Consider the following 22610-nt stretch of genomic DNA (forward strand, 5'->3'; position numbering starts at 1 on the left):
TATATATATATATTAGGGTGTCCCTTATATGGGTGAAAAAAATTTTTTTTCAGATATCGAAATGCATACCCCTTAATTCTTTTTAAATTACCTAAACTTAATCAAATACAAAATTTTATCTTTATATGTCAACATTAACCCGTGCCGACAGAGCCTTGAATATTTAAAAAATCGTTGTCTTTAACGCTTATCGTTGTGTATGTGTAATAAAATGAAATAAAATGTTTAATAATAATAATCGAAGAGAAAGTTAGAATATAGTATTTGTTAATCAAATGAACATCACAAATATTTTCTTTTAAGGGTCTCTTTTTTACAGTCTGGATACAGATTTCTATGCTCTTGTACACAAAAAACTCTTGTAGGTACCCAGGAAAAACTATTTTTGATATTCTTTTGCAGTGACTAAGCCATTGAAATCTTGCATAAGTTTTACAGCTCTTTCAGCTGTATCATTCACGGCCCTCAAAGAAAGAACTCTTGTTTTAGCCTGCAAATAGGTTACATCTTCGTCCCATGCAGAAACGGTTTTCTTTAAGAAGTCTGTATCCATATTTAAACGAGCAAATAAATTTGTGCTCTTAACAGACACAAAATCATTTAATGATTTTCCTGCAACAAAATACAAGATATATTATCAGTTTATTAAGATGGATATAAGATATAAAACTATTTAATTTTAAATTAAATAACTTAATATATATTATTATATTTATCAGTCAGGTCAGGTCTAGACCAACCAAATATAAAAATATGATAAACGCGATAAAACCGAATTAAATTAAAATGTGTAACATTAAAAAAAAACTATACTAAAATAAATGTTATGTATTTCTACTTACCATACAAATAATCAGACATATCTTCTTTCGATGGACTGTATCTTTTTACAGAATCATATAAACTATCTCTTTGTAAGTTCGCTACAATATTCGTCTTAGTTTGTTCATCTACTTCATCATCAAAGAGTGACAAAACAGCTATTTCTTCTTACAAGTACCAAAAATGTTGACTAAACTTGCTCAGGGCAGCTTTGGAGATCTCTTTATTAATAGTTTCATATTCCTTAAGACTTTTTAAAAAGCCCAAAGCTTGATTTGGGACCGTGACTGCCAGACTACATCCAAGCCATGGTTTTACATATATAACTGCAATGAATAAACAAATATCTTGAAGGGCTCTTTTATCCTTGGCGCTAATTTTGAATTGAGTTTGCAACAAACATATTTTCAAAGAGTAAATGGCTCTAGACCTAGCTTGATGCAGAAGGTCTTATTTTAATATTTTTCTTTGACGATTTATTTATCGGGAACTCATCACAGCTGAGATCTGGGGCTTCTACTACAGCCTGAAGTATATAGACAGAGTCCCTTATGATTAATTGACATCTATCTAAAGTGGCAACTAACTTAGGAGTGATGAAATCTTTCCTTCCTCTTTTTGAAGTAGTTACAGAACTTACCATTTGAGATGTTGATGGCAAGGGTTCCTTAAGGCTTTCGTCAGAGCTGGTATTGGGATTGGGATTTTCTTGCGTTTCGATAAAATCTTGTGTAGTTAAAGATGACGATAAACTTTTGGAACATCTTGTCTTTTTTTCTCTTCTTTTAATTTTCTCTGTCTTGTTCTTTTTTCTTTCTCGGCTAACTTTTTATCTACTCCCGCTAAACATCCTAGACGCCCTGGTTCTCTTTGTTTTTGTAAAAATAAAATATTTTTACAAAAACAAAGAGAACATCTTCTTCTATTTTTATTCAGTCAGTCATTTGCGTGTGCTATATCGAATAAATTATCTAAATTATTTTGAAAGTCCTCCTCACGGCGCTTGTAAACAGCTGGCGTTTTTTTTTAATTTTTTTGTAACTCTCTCCAAGCACGGTGAAGATCCTCAAGTTTTTTTACACAGTTAGGCACAGGTCTGGTAGGGATTCTAGCTTTTTCCCAGAATATAATACACTCTCGAACGGCAAGATTTGCGCTTCCATTAACAGTAAATTTAACTTCGCGAATGTTAAAAAAGAGGAGTGCAAGAACTTGACGATTAGACGGTAACTTTGCTATAGTTATTTGATGGTTCACGTCACCAACATAGAAAATACTTTTTTTATTGCTTCTTAATTCCACTGTTTTTTTTTAAACATAAAAACAATATGTTAATCACAAGACTTACTGTGAACAAATGGCAAATACGACGGTGTCGCGCCACTAGTTCGGCGTTATTTTATGAACATGTTTCGATGCAAGTCGGCACGGGTTATCGTTCTCCAAATTATATAAAAATGTATTTTCGAGTGTTTTAGGTACATATGAACAAAACTAAGACCTATGCATTAAAAAATAAAAACTTTGAAAAATAAGGGACACCCTAATATATATATATATATATATATATATATTTATTAAAACTCCAATGAACAAATACACAAATAAAGATAAGTACATCTTATGACGTAAATATATGTAGTAGTGTTCAAAGTTTTTTTTAATACTTTTCTGTTACTTACTTTTTAAATACAGACTATGAGTCCAAGCATAATGTATACGCTACTAATACAGGTAAATCCAGTACATTTCGTAAAGTACTCATACAATAAATACCCTTCTGATCGTTCCCCCGTTAAATTCAAACTGGGATCAAAATTATGATAGTCTGAGCCGAGACCTGGTCCTAGCGGTGCCTCCAGACTACAGTCGTATCTGTCAGGCAGTAGTCGTGGCCTTCAGACGCTCTACAAGTCCTTCCACGGGTTTGGAGTGCCATCTGTACTCGCCCCCTATCGTCCGGTGAAGCTGTAAACACCAGCTACGACCAGCAATATTAGAATAGTTAGAAAATTTCTAAAGTCAGTCGAAAATAGTCTCTCTTTTTGAATTAAGTAAAATTATTATAGAATATTAATTCCATGATTAATGATTAATTATAATCTGTGGTCTACATGTAATACTTGTAAGTTTGTAACAGTTTTGATATCAAAGGTTGTAATAGTCCTAACTCTAAATTAGTCTTACATAATTAGAACTCGCTGTTTACACGTTATAGCAATGTAGGGAACCATCTCTCATACAAAAATTCTAACTTTACACTGTTTTTTATTTTTTCTGACAAGTCCATACTTGTCTTCCAATAAATCGAACAAGTTTAGCTTTGGTCAACGTTTGAGTTTTTGTATGGTTTTTTTTTTATTATTTTTCTCTAATTATGAGCTATTTAGGTTCTGTTAATTTAATTATTAATTGGTAAGTCAATATAATTGAAATGAATGTTCTTAAAAAGCTAATGGGACATGATGTCGTACAGTGAATACTAAGTAATATGGGTATATATGGTAATATTATAAATGTCTGTCTATTACGCCCTCTGTTGGTTTATTATCTTTTTTAATACTACATGGCTGAATAAATCTTAATGATATTTCAAGTTATGGTAGGTTGAATTACGTTTTACCTTAAAAAATAGACCATATTGCATATAACAGCTAGGAAAATTGTAAAAAATAAAATTTCTGGTTTAAGTGAATATATACTAATAATAATAATGGCTCAGGACAATTGACAAAGCGCCATCTAGTTCCAAGCTAGGCAGAGCTTGTGTTATGGGTACTAGACAACTGATATAAATACATCTTATACATTGAAAACACCCAGACCGATACAAACAATCATATTCATGAATACAAATGTTTGTACCGTGCGAGGAATCGAACCCACGACCATCGGATAGTAAAGCGGTGTGCTAAACCACTAGACCACCGAGGCTGTCAAATATATATAAATAAAAATAGGTTGATATCTCGTACTATGTTGTACGAGGATAGTGATAAATAATGTGTGAGACCACAAATATTTAGTGCGGAATCCTCTCGTATCACATATGCTAATGGTAGCGGTAATATATAAAACAACAAAACAAATTTAATTAATACACTTCAGCAAAATAACAACTCGTCCGATAATAATGATATTTGTCGTATTACATTTTTATATATATATTTATTTATATATACTTTATTGCACTTATTACATTAATAGACAAAGACAGTTATACTAAATTGTGAGCAAGGGCGGGCTTATCTCTGCAAGAGATCTCTTCCAGCCAACCTAACGCTGTGACAGAGGTGGTAATTACCGGGCAACGATAGTGCTTGAGTTTTTAAGTGGTTGTAATACATAACCATAGATATTCCAATGTATACTTAAAGAACAAAAAAAAATTTTTTTTGATAGTTTCAAGAATTTTATTAAAAACTAGATGCACCCGCGACGTCGTCAGCGAGGAAATTAAGTTTATTTTTCTAAAACAAAAGTAGCCTAAGTTACTTCTTATTACATCAGCTACCTGCCAAAATCCCGTCTAAATCGGGCTAGCCATTTCAGAGATTAGCCGGAACAAACAGACAGACAAAAATGGTAAAAAATGTTATTTTGGTGTATGTACCGTATTTATATTCATATACACGTAGTAAAATGGTTATTTCGATATTACAAACAGAGACTCCAATTTTATTTATTCGTATAGATTTTAATAAAAACATAATTATTAATGTATAATAGACTAGTTCTCCATGCATTAAATTTCAATAAAAAATATAGCCTATATGTTATTCTGATGCAAAAACTATATTACTGTAAAGTTTAATCATAATCCGTTCAGTAGTTTTTGCGTGAGAGTAACTAACATAAAAACTTACAAACTTTAACGTTTGTAATATTATTCCGTGTTTTGTAGAGTTCAATGTGAAATCGAACCTGCAACCATAATAAAACAATGCAGCATGTTAAACCGCTGCACCACAACGGTCATCAATATGCAAACGTTCTGATCACGTATACTGTAATTGATTTAAACTGACACTGAGAGATCGAACTGCGAATACACGAATATTCACTTTAAAACTTTCTAGACTGAAAAGTTATAATGTCAAATTGAACAAACTATCCATTCCCATCGGGCTGAAGCTATACTTCTGAATTAGATAGCTGTTCTACAGTACTGTAGATGTTAGAAAAGATGCTTGAAACAGAAAAGTGACTTTGTTGACTCTTAGCGCCTTTTATAAAGAAATAGAATAATATTAATATATCATCATTATATTATTTATATGTGTAGTTTTTTTTCGGACTACTCTAATGCTGTTGGCTGCAGCTGGCCTTTACAGTTTCACCGGACGTTAGGGGGCGAGTGCAGATGGCACTCCAAACCCGCGGAAGGACTTATGGAGCGGCTGAAAGCCAGCTCCTGCCTGACGGATACGACTTTAGTCTGAGGGCACCACTAGGGGTCCGAACCTTGGCTCAGGCCGTCGTAATATCGATCCCCGTTTGAATTGGACAGGGGTCGATCGGAGTGATAATATATATATATATATATGTTATGTTTGTATGTGATGGAGATATTCAGTGGTTTACACATATACAACAGTAAATATAATTTATTCTCGTTCTAATTCAGATGCACGTTACACATCAACTGTTACTTAACAAAATGATTACTTATTTTTAATGTGATGGATTACACTTTTTCTTCTAAAATCAATTTGCCTAATACGGTCCCTTAATCTATTACATTTAAGATACTGTACTTCTCTACATTTAAATAACATACATTATATAAAACAATATACAGAAGAGTAAACAATAGAACAATAGTAGCAAAAAACATATCCAAAATAAAATTGTTAAAATACTAATCACTAATTATAGTTGGACTTATATATACCGTTTCAATTGAATTTCTTGCCAGTTCTTCTCAACTGAATCTATATACCAAATTGGACGGTGGGGAAAAATTATAATATAAAAAATTTGACGTTCACAAGCGACTAAAATGTCCTACATGAATAAATTAAATAGAAATAGAAATAATCTTTATTCAAATAAACTCAATACAAGCACTTTTGAATAATCATATTTTTGACTAGCTACTCGCCCCGGCTTCGCACGCATGTACATGCGTACAAAGCCATTATATATATACCTACCTCTTGAACCACTCTATTAAAAAAATCCGCTTCAAAATCTGTTGCGTAGTTTTAAAGATTTAAGCATGCATAGGGATAGACAGCGACAGCGACTTTGTTTTATACTATGTAATAAAGGATTCTACCACTCATTCGGAACGCAGATCATCACAAGTAGAATGAGCAAGAAACTTGTGTGTTGCTGTTTTGGTTGATGAAATGATTACTGAATTGATGATGTTTTAACCCACTACTTCCCAAGCATCGATGTAATAGGATTAACGTATTAATACATTAAAAGTTATAATATGTATTAAAATGACGTAAATATGTATTACTACCTAAAAAAAATATTTTAAAATACAAATTTCATTAGTAGCCATAGTATAAATAGTTTGTTAATTAAAAAAAATATATGTAGTGTCCTAAATATAGGACAATGGGAAGGAATGTCTTAATTTGAATTTAACAATCACAATAGTGAGCATGATACTAAGCTTCTAAATAAATAAAATAAAAAAAAAGTCAATTAAAGCAACCAAAAATTAACCTATTTTCTTTCGTTTCGCTGGTCATATATGGAGAGTGAACATTCACCGTTAGAATCTACTTCGTATTAGAATATGCATCACAAAGGCAGGCCACTAGTTTCCGCTGTAGATAACAAAGAGCAACTTTACTTTTACTGCGGTGTTGCTACGAACGTAAACTCGGGAATATACAAATTCCTACACAGAATATGTAGGGGGTAACTACTGAATTTATTATCAACACAGTAATGCAATTTTGAAAGGAAAAATAATGTTAAATGTTTGCTTGGAAACTGCTTGACCATCCTTGTAGTATTATATGTTATACATAAAATTCTCGTGTCACAATGTTAGTTACCATACTCCTTCCAAACGGCTTTATCGACTTTTATGAAATTTTATATGCATATTCAGTAGGTCTGAGAATCGGCTACTATCTATTTTTCATGATAAGTGATAAGGTTAATATATATCAACCAACCCTAAATATATATATTTTTTATTTTTTCGACATATTTTATTTTCATTTTATTATTATTTAGGATTGAAAAATACATACAACCCTAAATTTTCACCGTTCTGGCATCAACCCCTATTTTTTAATAGCGATTTTAATTTATATGGCAAAACTATATTTGCCGGGACAGCTAGTTATGATATAAATATACAAATACTGAAAAATAAATCATATGATTAATAAGCTATTGGGGTTATTTTTTATTATCATGAACTTTTTCTGTGCTATATCATATACTTTTTTAAATGCAATAAGTTTTACATAATAATACAATTATTTTTACACTATACCAACGAGGCCTAATGTAGGTATCAAATGGCAAGCAAAAATAATTATTATGAAATGACATATCAAATGAAGAAGATTTGTCTGTCTGATCTGTTTCATACAGACTTTCTTATTTACGACCTTACGACTGAACAGATCTTACTTACATATACCGATCTCCATTACTACGTATACTGAGGGAAAACTATTCAGCTAGGTAGAGATTTTGAGAAAGAGGTCAATCGTCGAATCAACTCGGATGGGCAACGTTCGGGAAGCTCCGATATATCTTTTCGTCCAAATTACCGCAGTGTCTCATGACGAAGGTTTACGACCAATGATGGCCAGTGATGACTTACGGAACAGAGACGCGGTCGCAACTATGACTATAGATATGTTCCTATTTACCAGTTTGTATTCACTAAAATATTTAAAAAACTTAATTCTGAACAGTAGTTATTTAAAAGAGCAACACGCGCAATTTTATCCTCATTCTTCTTGTAATGAGTCTGCGTTCCGAGGGAGTGGTAGAATAAAAAAAGTATGACTAACAAAAATATCTTTTATTAAGTTTATTCGAATATTATTTCTATTTCTAATTCTATACAGTGCATATTCGTACAAAGAGATGTGTATCGCTAGGTTTCTATTAAATAAACACCATGTTATATTAAAGAGAGGAACGGGAAGTGGTCTTCCCAACTATATCAAAAAGGTTAAGCAAAAATTTGGAGTCGTGTCGTATCAACAGCTAAAAAGACTGATAGAAGATCGAGGAAGGTGCCGGGAGCTCCAAAAGACAAGAGCTCTGAAGAGCTATTCTGTAAGCATCACTTACGAATTCGAAAGCAGAATCCGCGGTGAGAATGTACATTGGTTGTCTGTAAAACTCGATAGCGACTGCAGCGCCACACGCTCGAGAGCGGGATGGAGATAAAACAGGCACTCGTTATTTTTTTAGAAATATAGGCAACTAGCTACTCGCCCTAGCTTCGCCCGGGTGTACATGTATTATACATATAAACCTTTCTCTTGAATCACTCTATCTACTAAAAAAACCGCTTCAAAATCCGTTGCGTAGTTTGAAAGATTTAAGTATACGTAGGTACGGACAGACAGCGTTAGCGACTTTATTTTATATTATGTAATGAAGTGGATTGCTCAGTAAGAACTTTATATTTGGAAATGGATACGAGTCCTTTGAGTGAAGCGGTGAGTGAATAAGTCGATAAAACGCTTACAGAATACCAATGCAGCTCTTAAACTATGAATGAATGAATGTTATATTAAGTTAACAATAAGTTAGTTTAACATTTGCATACTTACCTGTAAATGTTACAGTCTGCAGAATTCACTGTGGCATGAATTGAATGTACTTCGTATGTATGATGTAAATAAGTTATTTTCTTACTTACATGTCTGTTTGTGTTGCTCTGAGCACTTCCTATATAGGTATATAGTTAGTCTTAAATAGTTGTATTAAGCCAAACGTCATTGTGTAAATATCCTACAGTAACTAAGAAATTTACTGGAAATTTGAAAATATTTCATACTAGTTTGATTACGTGAACGCAATGTTTGTCATTTTGTCGTTTTTATAAAAAAAATCGCAAAATCTAAATATATATTACTCAAAGGTGAATGAATGAATGATTGAAAAACACTTTATTGTTCCTCTCACAGAAAGAATAATTACATAAATTAATATGTACATTATATATATATATATATATATATATATATATATATCGCTAAATAGCGATTGGCTGACATAGTGATCTATCAACGCACAGCTCAAACCACTGGACGGATCGGACTGAAATTTGACATGCAGGTAGATGTTACGACGTAGGCATCTGCTAAGAAAGGATTTTGATTAATTCTACAAATCGGTATCGTAGGTACAGCACTACCCCGCTAGAGCTGGTAACATTTGAAAATATGACATTTCCACATGTGAAATTAGTTTCCGGGATTAAAAAACGGACTATAGGTCACAACGCTTTCAAATTGTAAAACGTAAAAAATAAAACCGATTTTATTTACGTTTCGACGCACTACATCGCCATCAATGTCTATTACTGTCACTAGATAACAGTCAATGTAATTACGGAGGTTTTGGAGCGACCTGAAAACTCTGATAGCACAGCGGACAGCAATGGTTAACCGCACAATGACCAGGCGGCCAGGGTTCACAACCGTATCAGTATTAAAGCACATGAGAAATGGAAGAGAAAATCATTATGCCGACACCAAATTAATGGGATAAGGATGAAGCAGATGATGATGATGAGAGATTGAGACATAAGAGAAGCGATTGATGCTTCTGTGCATAAATTACAGAAGCTATCAGGTAAAAATACGTTTAAATTTTTATTATGCTTAAATTATACTATTATTATATTATTATTCCACCGACAAGAGCACAGCTCTTATATTATGAATGAATGAAAAATTATACTAAATTAGATTTCGCCCGCGTTAAATTTCAATATATAAATTTCATTAAAAAAATTAATATATAGCCTATGTGTTATTCTGATGCATAAGCTGTATTACTGTAAAGTTTCATCAAAATCTGATCAGTAGTTTTTTCGTGAAAGAGTAACAAACATCCATACTTACAAACTTTCGCGTTTATAATATTATTATGATAATATATAATCATAGTGTAAAAAAATAACTGAACGAATATTGGGAGTGGTGTACACCCTGAGGTTTATAGCTGGAATGAGTCCGGATTTTAGGATTTTATCTAGGTACTAAAAAAGTTTTTTATATTGGATTTGTAAGCCCTACAATGAGAAATACTGGCAGTTTTTATATATACTTTTATCCATATTTAAAATACGATGTTCTGTATATACAATTGTTTTATACACTTCTGTCACTGCGCTCTGCTATAATAAACGTCTCTACAAGCATCTCTCTTATTTTCATTCGTTTTTACTGCATTACAATAGAATGGTGGTCCAGCTTGCGCTAACAGTATATGCTAGCGGGGCACCAGTGGAAGATGATAGTATCCTATCATCTTAATTGAATAAGGACAGGTCGGTTAGCCCATCCGGATAAAATGACATGGTTTTATCAGGATCTCAGAAAAAAATTCCGAATGAGCGGTAGATTATACACATTGTGATAACTATTCAGAAGTATTTAAATTAAGTTTATTTCAATAATGGATTTTCTATTCTGTTCTATTCTAAATTTTAAGATGTACAACCCTAACTAACGTGGATTACGTCCAATGTAATAAGAACTGTGTACATATGAGAGAAGCTTTCGCGCCGCAGTGCAATATTGATTGGCGGCATTAGATAGTATATATATATATGTTATTACTCTAGCGGGTTTATATTTTGACCCTTGATTAGTTTTAGTATCTACCTAACCTATATAGTATAATATGCCTTTTAGCTTACCAAAATTTTTGAAATTACTTCAGTAGATTAATTTTTGTCTCGATTCAAATCTATACATGTAAATAATAAGAATAATCTCAGGACAATTCACACAGCGCCATCTAGTCCCAAGTTAAGCTAGCTAAAGCTTGTGTTACGGGTACTAGATAACTGATACAAGTACATCGATAATTTTTTTTTCGTAAATTCTTATATATTATACACAGAAAACACCCAGATCGATACAAACAATCATACTCATGAATACAAATGTTTGTGCCGTCGAGGAATCGAACCCCCGACCATCGGACGTAAAGCGGTATGCTAACACTAGACTATCGAGGTCGTCAAATATAAATAAAATTGGAGTGTCTGTTTGTAATATTCAAATAACAATTTTTTACTACATGCATATGAATATATTTTTTTTTTTATAATTATTGTCTGTCTGTCTGTTTGTTCCGGTTAAGCTGAAAAGATTGGACCGATTTTGACGGGACTTCTTTTGGCCGGTAGCTGATGTAATAAAGAGTAACTTAGCCTACTTTTATTTTAGAAAAATAAATTTCACGCCGACGACGTCGCGGGTACAGCTAGTATCAAATATTATCACACTTTCTATCTGACTTAAAATCTTTCTACAGTAGTTTTTGTTCTGTAGTATATATTAAAACTTTAATACTTATATTATAACTATGTCGACGACCTCTGTGGTCTAGTGGTTTAGTACACCGCTTCAATTCCGAAGGTCGTGGGTTCGATTCCTCGCACGGTACAAAAATTTGTATACATAAGTATGATTGCCGGTCTGCATGTTTTCTATAAATATTGGGTATGCTTATAAAAAAAAACTATCTATGTATTTATATCAGTACTCAAGCTCTGCTTAACTTGGGAATAGATGACGCTGTGTGAATTATCATAGAATGTTATTATTAATAAATAACTATCTAAATTAATAAAATAAATTGTCTGTTAAGTGTATAAATTACAGTATGCTTTTAATACGTGTTTTTTTTTTTACAATTTATGTCACTTTATGAATTGAATTTGTATTTTTGTAATCATATACAAGCTCATTTGATAAGAATAAAACCTGAGCTTCTTGTCAGTTCTTCTCATCTCGAAATCATTCAGAACTGACGGTAGATTTGACATATCATAAGAGTCTTTAATAGACCTACATGAATAAAGATATTCCGATTATAATGAGTACTTAACATTCCGGATGTTGATTATCCTCTGTTTACGATTGCGTCCTCTGTCGCCTCGTGTACGGGGAAATTATCATTTACGACCGTCATTAATTCGTATACGTCATACTCGGGGTACATTCTGCTACATGTATATTTATTCAAATTCAAAATATCTTTATTCATTTACTAACTGTTCCCGCGACTTTGTCCGCGTGGAATTTAACTTTATTTTTCCACAATAAAAGTAGCCTAAGTTACTTTTTATTACTACAGCTACCTGCCAAAAGAAGTCTCGTCACAATCGGTCTAGCCATTTCAGAGATTAGCCGGAATAAACAGACAGTCAGACACACAAATATTGTAAAAAATGTATTTATATTCATATTCATGTAGTAAAAAACGGTTATTTCAATATTACAAACAGACACACCAATTTTATTTATATGTATAGATATAAAATTTTCATGTCACAATGTTAGTTATATTCTTTTGGAATTGCTTAAACGATTTCTATGAAATTTTATATGCTTAATACTAAATTAGTACGTCTGAGAATCGGCTACTATCTATTAAAATCAGGAACACTTGTAATTTTTGTTGTGCTATTATTTTATTCATGTATAGGTAAAAAAAAAAGATTTGGTATACGGAGAAAATGTATGCAGAAAGACTATTGACAACATAATGAAGTATCAAAACAAGAATGTATGTAATATAAAAGAATATGAATCAAATACAAATCTAAACATATATAACTCAAAGATGACTGACATAGTGATCTATCAACGCACAGTCTAAACCACTGGACGGATCGGGCTGAAATTCGGCATGCAGGTAGATGTTATGACGTAGGCATCGGCTAAGAAAGGATTTTGATTAATTCTACCCCCAAGGGGATAAAATAGGGGATGAAAGTTTATATGAAACTTTGTCAATTTTAAACCGATCTGGTTGAGACTTTGCATGCATAAAGTTGCTATGACGTAGGCACGCCCTAAGAAAGGATTTTGATAAATTCCACCTCTAAGGGGATAAATTAATGCGAGCGAAGCCGCGGGCAAAAGCTAGTTTAGAATATAAAATATATATCTGATTAGCCAGTTACAACATTTTTTTATGTTTTCACTCTATGAAAGGTACATTATTCTAGAGTAACATAGTCTATATATTATATTAATAAATAAAATAATAGAATAGAAAATCATTCATTCAAATAAACTTACATTGAAGCACATTTGAATAGTCATTACATTTTTTTTAAACTACCGCTCGTTCGGAAAGCTGTCTCATCACAAGAAGAACGAGCAAGATACTTGCGTGTTGCTCTTTTAAATAATTTTATTCTTACTTTACATTTTTAAGTTTAAGTGTGTGAATACAAACTACCAATTAGCACTAATTTAATTGAATAATCGAATAGAAAAAATATTGAATATACAACCAACTGGTTAAACAATTAATAAGAGGAAATCATATTACATAGTTATAGTGATTAGAGCAGACCAGTCCCTATAAGCAGCACCCGTTCACAACTATGACGGATGAGCCAGCCATCACTGCGCTATATAATAAACATATTAAACACTCACAGTCGTGAGCACCCGAATGAAAGCCGGGCGGGAATCTAGTTCATAATAATTTTTCTGTCTACAGTTTGCACTCACCCCATTCTACACACACCCCTCTGAACGGTTTCAGGGCGGTGTACCCTGCTTTTACAGTTTGGCTGCTATTTGCAACAGATGGCGCTACTATGCAATTTAGATAGCGGTGGCAAGATTTTTTCGCGATTCTATATAGTCTAGTGGAATATTTTCAATAGACGTTCTTATTTTTGGAAAATACAGCAACTACTGCATTTTTTAAAGTTGGTTGCTATATTTTCCAGAAATGAGGAAAAATAAACAAATAACAAACTAAAACTGGAACCAATCAAATCTATAGATTTGACGTTCTATATATTATATGCATATATATGCGTATAGTATGTTTTTATATATATTATGACGACCTCTTTGAATAGTCAAGTTTTTTTATTCTACCGCTTATTCGGAATGCAGATTCATCACAAGAAGAATAAGCAAGAAACTTGTGTGGTGGATAGAGAAAGTAAAAATAAGAAAAGTGTAGGTCATATATATACGACCTTGGTGGTCTAGCGGTCTAGAACACCACTACGTAGTCGCGGGTTCGATTCCTCGCACGGCACAAACATTTGTATCCATGAGTATGATTGTTTGTATCGGTCTGGGTGTTTTCTATGTATAATATGTATGTATTTACAAAAAAAAAAATCTTTGTATACGTATCAGTTATCTAGTACCCATAACACAAGCTAGCTTAACTTGGGTCTAGATGGCGCTGTGTGAATTGTCCTGAGATTATTATTATTATTATTATTATTACGTTAATTAGTGTAGATTTATTAAATTAAATTCATATTCATATTTCGTTTATCATTACAGAGTATAAAACAAAGTCGCTGTCGCTGTCTGTCCCTATGTATGCTTAAATCTTTTAAACTAAAAATCAACTTAAAAAACTTGAACTAATATGATACCATCCAGAACAACAACTTGGCTGCATCGGAAGCTGATTGTGCCAATATTTCATGGAGTACTCCTATGTCTAACCTATTTAACACAATTAGAACTAGTAGTTCCTGAGATTGGCGCGTTCAAACAAACAAACAAACTCTTCAGCTTTATAATATTAGTATGTAATATTATGTTATCTGTGATATTAGTATAGATAATATATGTATATATGTATATGTATATATATGATATAATGATATAATTGATTTTTCAATAAAACTAGTTACCAGATCATACCGGTTAGTATTGTTAACAAGTAGCTGTGGAAATTGGTTCAATTAAAGTATATATATAATATTTGACGGCCTCGGTGGTTAAGTGGTTTTGCACACCGCCTTACTTCCGATGGTCGCGGGTTCGATTCCTCGTACTACATAAATATTTGTATTCATGAGTATGTTGATTGTTTGTATCAATCTGGGTGTTTTCCATTATAATATGTATATATTTATGAAAAAAAATATATCTATGTGTATGCATCAGTTATCTAGTACCCATAATTCACACTTTAACTAGCTTAACTTGGTTCTAGATGGCACTGTGTGAATTGTCCTGAGATTATTATTATATACAAATTATATATATATATATATATTGTTAATGAATATGACTGTACATACATTACGTACCATGCACTGATTTATAGCTTGGAAGCGACTCTGTTTCGAAATTTTTTATGAGAACAATGATCCTTATACAATGTTCATTTGGTTCAGTCTTCATAAATTCCATTAGTATTGTAAATCACTACAGATATAGTGCATCCCTGTTAACCGACCTTTAAAATATGTGTACCAAATATTTTTTTGTATGTTATTTATAACAATCTTAGTATATGATTTCGTGTGCATGATAATTTGTATAATACCAAGTTTGTATTGTTTTTATTTGACGGGCTCGGTGGTTTAGTGCTTTAGTATACCGCCTTACTTCCGAGGGTCGTGGGTTCAAGCCGTCAAATAATGAATATTATTATATTCATTACTTAACAGCCTTGGTGATTTAGTGTTTCAGCACACCGCTTTACTTCTGATGGTCGCGGGTTCAATTCCTCGCCCGATGCAAATATTTGTATACATGAGTATGATTGTTTGTGTCGGTTTGGATGTTTTTATGTATATTAAATAGGTATTTACAAAAAATATGTATTTAAGTATTATTATCAGTTGTATAGTACCCATAACACAAGCTCTGCTTACCGTGGAACTAGATGGCGTTGTGTTAATAGTCCAGGGTAAAAAAACGAATAATTAAAAAAAATATTTTAGTATCGGCGAGATTTCAACCGACGACCGTTGAACTCTTCAATTACTGAACCACTCTACCCTAGTAACTTTATGTATACAAGTATTTATATCAGTTGTGTAGCTAGTACCCATAACACAAGCTCTGCTTACCGTGGGACTAGATGGCGTTGTGTTAATAGTCCAGGGTAAAAAAACGAATAAATAAAAAAAATATTTTAGTATCGGCGAGATTGCAACCCACGACCGTTGAACTCTTCAATTACTGAACCACTCTACCCTAGTAACTTGATATCTGTGGTTGCAATAAACCGATGTTTGTATGGGTTATAAATAAACTTTGTGGTCATAAACATCCGCTTCCCCTTGGAAACAATATGTATGGTAGGTACATATATTTATATTATCTATGTATCATATATGTTTATACTTACTAGTCGTCGACGGCCTCGGTGGTCTAGTGGTTTAGCACCTACTTCCAATGGTCACGGGTTCGATTCCTCGCACGGCATAAACATTTGTATTCATGAGTATGATTTCATATATATTTATGCTTACTAGTGGTCGCACAGTGACGGCCTTGGTGGCCTCAGTTGCGATGGTCGCGGATTCGATTCCTCGCAGGGCACAAACATTTCATTTCATTCATAAGTATGATTTCATACATATTCATGTTTACTAGTGGTTGCATAGTGACGGCCTCGGTGGTCTAGCGGTTTAGCACACCGCCTTACTTCCGATGGTCGCGGGTTCGATTCCTCGCTCTGCACAAACGTTTGTATTCATGAATATCATTATTTGTATCAGTCTGGGTGTTTTATATGTATAATATTATCACATATAGGTATATTTATACTTATTAGTCGTCGACGGCCTCGGTGGTCTAGCGGTTTAGCATACTGTCTTACTTCCGATGGTCGCGGGTTCGATTCCTCGCACGGCACAAACATTTGTATTCATGAGTATGATTGTTTAAATTAGTCTGGTCGGTATGGTTGCGATGATTTCAATATGAATTTTTTTATGTATTTAAGACTCTGATAATACTAATTTGAAGCTTTGAATATTTATTTTATTCCCAATACTTGTGGAGACTGGTCTGACTAGACTGTTTGCTTTTCCAATTGTATTTCTATTTCTAATTATTTTTCCAAATTTGAATTTAAAAATGAATCTGTATTATTGTAAACATGTACAACATTTATTTGAAAAGAATACGAGCTGAGTTTCTTTTCAGTTCTCATCTTGAAATCATTCCAAACTGACGGTAGATTTGACATACCATAAGACTCTGTAATAGATCTACATGAATAAAGATATTTCATGTTGTCAACTCACCCGGCCGGCCAGCGGTGCTTCTGGGCCAGACGGATAAGGTCTGCCTCGGTGTCACTGATAGGCAAATTGTAACATCTCGGCTGGAGTTGTACAAAAGTGGAATAAAGATATTTTGAATTTTTGAATGTTTTTGAGTGAAATGATTGTAAAATGACCATTTTGAAGGTGCGCTCAAAATTCGTCCCCTACTCTTGAAGAATGCTGACGTACGTGTCGCTTCGTACGCGACTGGAATGACAACTCCTCAACACTCCGCTGTGGATTAAGTAGACACGGCCAGTCTCTAAATTTTATTTTCATACTAAGTGACGCGCGCAACTTTCTGCATCACACTTATTTGACATTTATCATTATGTTCAGCCAAATTTACATAATATCTTATTAAATTATAGCCTAGTTATTCTGATGTATAAGCTACTGGCTACTCGGCCTAGTTTCGCACGGGTGTACATGTATTATACATATAAAGCTTCATCTTGAATCACTAGTATCTATTAAAAAAACCGCTTCAAAATCCGTTGCGTAGTTTTCAATATTTAAGCATACATAGGGACGGACAGACAGCGACAGCGACTTTATTTTATACTATGTAATGATATTACTGTATTCAATAAAATTAGGTAAGTTTTGTAGGTTTGCGTGAAAGTGTAACAAACATTCATTCATAATCACAAACTTTCTTGTTTATAACATTAAGTAAGGTATATTTACTTACTCGATTTATTTACTTGACAGATGTTTTCCTGTTATAAATATGAATAATAAATTCACAATTAACTTTTCTAATATTCCCCGTTACGTTTTATTTACATATTTATTTATTAACTAACTGACTTGATATATTTTCTGTTATAAATATGAATATGAAATTCGCAACTGACTTTTATTATGTTTACAATTTTCTTATTTTTTTTGTCCTTAATAAAAACCTACTGACTGACTGGACATACGTTTTCTGTTATAAATCATCATCATCATCATCATCGCAGCCCGGAAGACGTCCACTGTTATAAATATGAATATGAAATTAGCAACAGACTTTTATAATGTTTACAATAATTTTCTTATTTTTTTTTCTTCAATAAAAACCTACTGACTGACTGGACATACGTTTTCTGTTATAAATCATCATCATCATCATCATCATCGCAGCCCGGAAGACGTCCACTGTTATAAATATGAATATGAAATTAGCAACAGACTTTTATAATGTTTACAATAATTTTCTTATTTTTTTTTTCTTCAATAAAAACCTACTGACTGACTGGACATACGTTTTCTGTTATAAATCATCATCATCATCATCATCGCAGCCCGGAAGACGTCCACTGTTATAAATATGAATATGAAATTAGCAACAGACTTTTATAATGTTTACAATAATTTTCTTATTTTTTTTTCTTCAATAAAAACCTACTGACTGACTGGACATACGTTTTCTGTTATAAATCATCATCATCATCATCATCGCAGCCCGGAAGACGTCCACTGTTATAAATATGAATATGAAATTAGCAACAGACTTTTATAATGTTTACAATAATTTTCTTATTTTTTTTTTCTTCAATAAAAACCTACTGACTGACTGGACATACGTTTTCTGTTATAAATCATCATCATCATCATCATCATCGCAGCCCGGAAGACGTCCACTGTTATAAATATGAATATGAAATTAGCAACAGACTTTTATAATGTTTACAATAATTTTCTTATTTTTTTCTTCAATAAAAACCTACTGACTGACTGGACATACGTTTTCTGTTATAAATCATCATCATCATCATCATCGCAGCCCGGAAGACGTCCACTGTTATAAATATGAATATGAAATTAGCAACAGACTTTTATAATGTTTACAATAATTTTCTTATTTTTTTTTCTTCAATAAAAACCTACTGACTGACTGGACATACGTTTTCTGTTATAAATCATCATCATCATCATCATCGCAGCCCGGAAGACGTCCACTGTTATAAATATGAATATGAAATTAGCAACAGACTTTTATAATGTTTACAATAATTTTCTTATTTTTTTTTCTTCAATAAAAACCTACTGACTGACTGGACATACGTTTTCTGTTATAAATCATCATCATCATCATCATCGCAGCCCGGAAGACGTCCACTGTTATAAATATGAATATGAAATTAGCAACAGACTTTTATAATGTTTACAAAAAAATTCTTATTTTTTTTCTTTAATAAAAACCTACTTGAGGCAGTAACATACACGGCAAAAAAAGAGTTAGCGAAATCGTTCTAAGCAATCCGTTCACGGCATCGCACGTGATCAAGGGAAATAGAGATTCATTTATTGTACAACAACTATATATATATATATATATATATATATATGTTGTTCGATATAATTAAAGACATATTCTACAATTTAAACTCTTTTTCTTTAAAAACATATTGATCATAAAATCTTCCTCAGTTGTATTTATTTTGTAAAAAGTATTCAATTCAATTATACCTATATATAATTAGAAAAATCACGGGATCTTACCACATTTTTTTTATCTAATTATACGTATAAATAATGATCGCGTAAAATTTAAAACAGCATGTAAGTATTCAATAATGCACACAGTATATACGTATAAGTATAAAACCATCGGTTAACAACACGTCTACTTAATCTAGATAGACATAACCTCAAAATAATGATAGGGACAATAACGGGCCATTGTTCCTTAAACAAACACTTATACAAAATTGACGCTACAGACAGTTCCCTTTGTCGAAGCTGCTTTGAAGCTGAAGAAATGGCGGCCCACGTAATCCTGGAGTGCACGGCAGTGGCCCAACAACGAAAACAAATCCTCGGAACGGTGAGGTCGCTCCGTGAAGCCTGTGAAGACACCAGGAGTCTTCTGCGCTTTTGGGAGGAGCTTGGCTGGCTACTTTAGTAGTCTGGCTCTGCATGCACAACGGCCCGAATGAGAGGCTAATTGCGGAGACTGGAGTCCAACATACATTTACATTTATATAAAATAATATAGGTACGACCCACTCTTATACTGTTTTCTTTCAGTATGGCCGTGCCACCTCAGCCTATATTTTCAGAGGCATTTGATATTTTACACACGAGGGCGTACTTATTTAAGGGATCAGAGGTGCCTGACTTGATTTATTCACGGCACTCCGTACCTTAGATTGTAGCTTGACGAAGGAAATGACGTGCGTAAAGCCTACTCCAGATTTTACCGGTAAATTAGTCTAGGTACGCTTTCGGCGCCATTGAGGCATTACGAGTAACTATTATAATAGAGCAGAGGTGAAGCGATATACGCGGAGAGAGAGAGATGAAAAAATAAGTGAGATAGAAGAAAAGAATATCGCAGTGGTTTGCTATCTTGATTTAAAGCCAAAAGTGAATACTAATCAGATTAATACTAAAAAAAACTTTTTATATAAATTAATTATAGTATATATAATGTATGTTATTTTCTAATATTTATTGGTATTATCCTATCCCTATTATTACGTTTATAGATATATTCTTCCATTCTATTCATGCGCCACCTACCACTTTTGTTGTATTAAAGGTTGTCTGGAAGAGATTGCTTCTAGCGATAAGACCGCCTTTTGTACTTCCATATCTCTTTTCTGTATAATTCTTATGTATTAATTCTATTGGTGCAATAAAGAGTTTATAAATATAAATAAATAAATAAATATATGTAATTATTTTCCTACAAATTACAGATAGTTGTATGTTTATTTATAATAATAAACAATGTTTATAAATAAAAATTACGCCAAAAGACAATGTAGGCTCGCCTTTGTTCCATTGGATTCAATATATTTCAATAAATGTAGGCGGGACAAGTGCAACACTTATTTACAATGAGTAGACAATGGGTTAGTCAGTTTTGTCAACTATCATAGTTGACAAAACTGTCTACTTCATCTGGGATAACAGTTGTGAAAGTGTGGGAGTAAGTGAGATTAAATGGAGATTTTATAATGTAATTAATCGTGTAATGACTTAACATGAAAGTAATGTAAGTCTGTAATGTGTAATTAGTAATATGAGTGTATTGCGGTGTAAGTACCACAATGCATTGAGAGATTTCTGAAATTTCGTTGTGTACTCTATCACTTATTGCATAATATATCGTTGTTTTACTCGTAACCTATTATTTATATTAAATCACCAATTACCCGAGACAGAGTGTCTTAGATCAGGTGCTTTGCTATAATCTTGTCTTGGATGATATGTTGTAGTAAGCTATATATATTATATCGCATTATGTGGCACATACAACTTCAGTAAGAGTGAAATTTTATACTATTCGTTTGTAGAGCGTTATGATCCGATCCTCCGATCGATCCCCCGTCCAATTCACGGGGACCGATGTTACGACGGCCTGAGCCGAGGTTCGAACCCCTAGCGGTGCCCTCAGACTAAAGTCGTATCCGTCAGGCGGGAGTTGGCCTTCAGCCGCTCCATAAGTCCCTCCGCGGGTTTGGAGTCCCATCTGCATTCGCCCCCTATCGTCCGGTGACGCTGTTAAGGCCAGCTGCGGCCAACAGCATTAGAGTAGTCCGAAAAACAAAGCGTCACTTTTAACATGAGGAATTATGCCTATGAAATAATTTGTGCATTGTTCTCGGTGGTGTAGTAGGTATTATTGATCATATTATACATTTTCTGAAAGTCGCGGGTTCGATTCCCGTGCAATTTTTTACAAACTTTTTAGTTTTGTGTCTAAAGCCGCTGCGTAATGAACTACGAACAAAACTAATTTTTACTCGCTAATAAAAAAATTCCATCTATAACACTACCTCTACATAAAATTTTATTACGATTGGCCAAGCCGTTAAGTTCGGCAACGCACTTGTAATTCCTCTGGTTTTTCGGGTGCTCATTGGCGGCGGTAGTCACTTACCATCAGGTGAGCCGCAAGCTAGTTTGTCTACTGTGTTATAAAAAAAAGCCATCAAGATGTCACCAATCAGAAAACAAATCTTACATAAAATTCTCTTCTCACAGTGTTTATAAATGAAACCACTAGACCGATTCTTATTAAATTTTTTAAATATACACATATTTAGTAGGTGTGAGAATAGGACGTAAACAATTTTTCATACCTCAAATAATAAGGGTGGTTCACCCCAAAAGCTTATTTTAATTCTTAAAGCTTATTTCTTGGACAACATTTTTTATTTAATTTTTTTTATTATTCGGCATTAAAAATACATACAACCCTAAATTTTCACCCTTCTTCCATCAACCCCTATTTTTTATTAGCGATGTAAATGTAAATGCAAAACAACATTTGCCGGGTCAGCTAGTATATAAACAAGCAAACTGATAATATTCTATAATATTACAAGAATTAAAAGCAGTTTTTATTTAAAACAACAACATTTTGTAATATACGGTCTACCAGCACTGTGCTTCCAGCGCCGTGAAACTCTGTATCTATTGTTTTTTAAAAGTAAACCTGTGGTGTGGCGTTGTGGAAACTGAGGTGAACTGGGTCACTCGTTTTTACATGATGCATGAAATAACATAATTATTTTCTGCACCGTCCACGGTTAAC

At 33.0% G+C, this 22610-nt stretch overlaps 1 pseudogene; it reads right to left on the reverse strand.

Moving 5' to 3' along the window:
* Window positions 1–282: 282 nt before the first annotated feature.
* Window positions 283–7454, reverse strand: LOC131855555 (uncharacterized; annotated as a pseudogene).
* Window positions 7455–22610: the final 15156 nt, after the last annotated feature.

The sequence above is a fragment of the Achroia grisella genome, unplaced genomic scaffold, assembly GCF_030625045.1.
Source record: "Achroia grisella isolate CSIRO2021 unplaced genomic scaffold, CSIRO_AGI_Agris_v1 utg146, whole genome shotgun sequence".
NCBI classification, from domain to species: Eukaryota; Metazoa; Arthropoda; class Insecta; order Lepidoptera; family Pyralidae; genus Achroia; species Achroia grisella.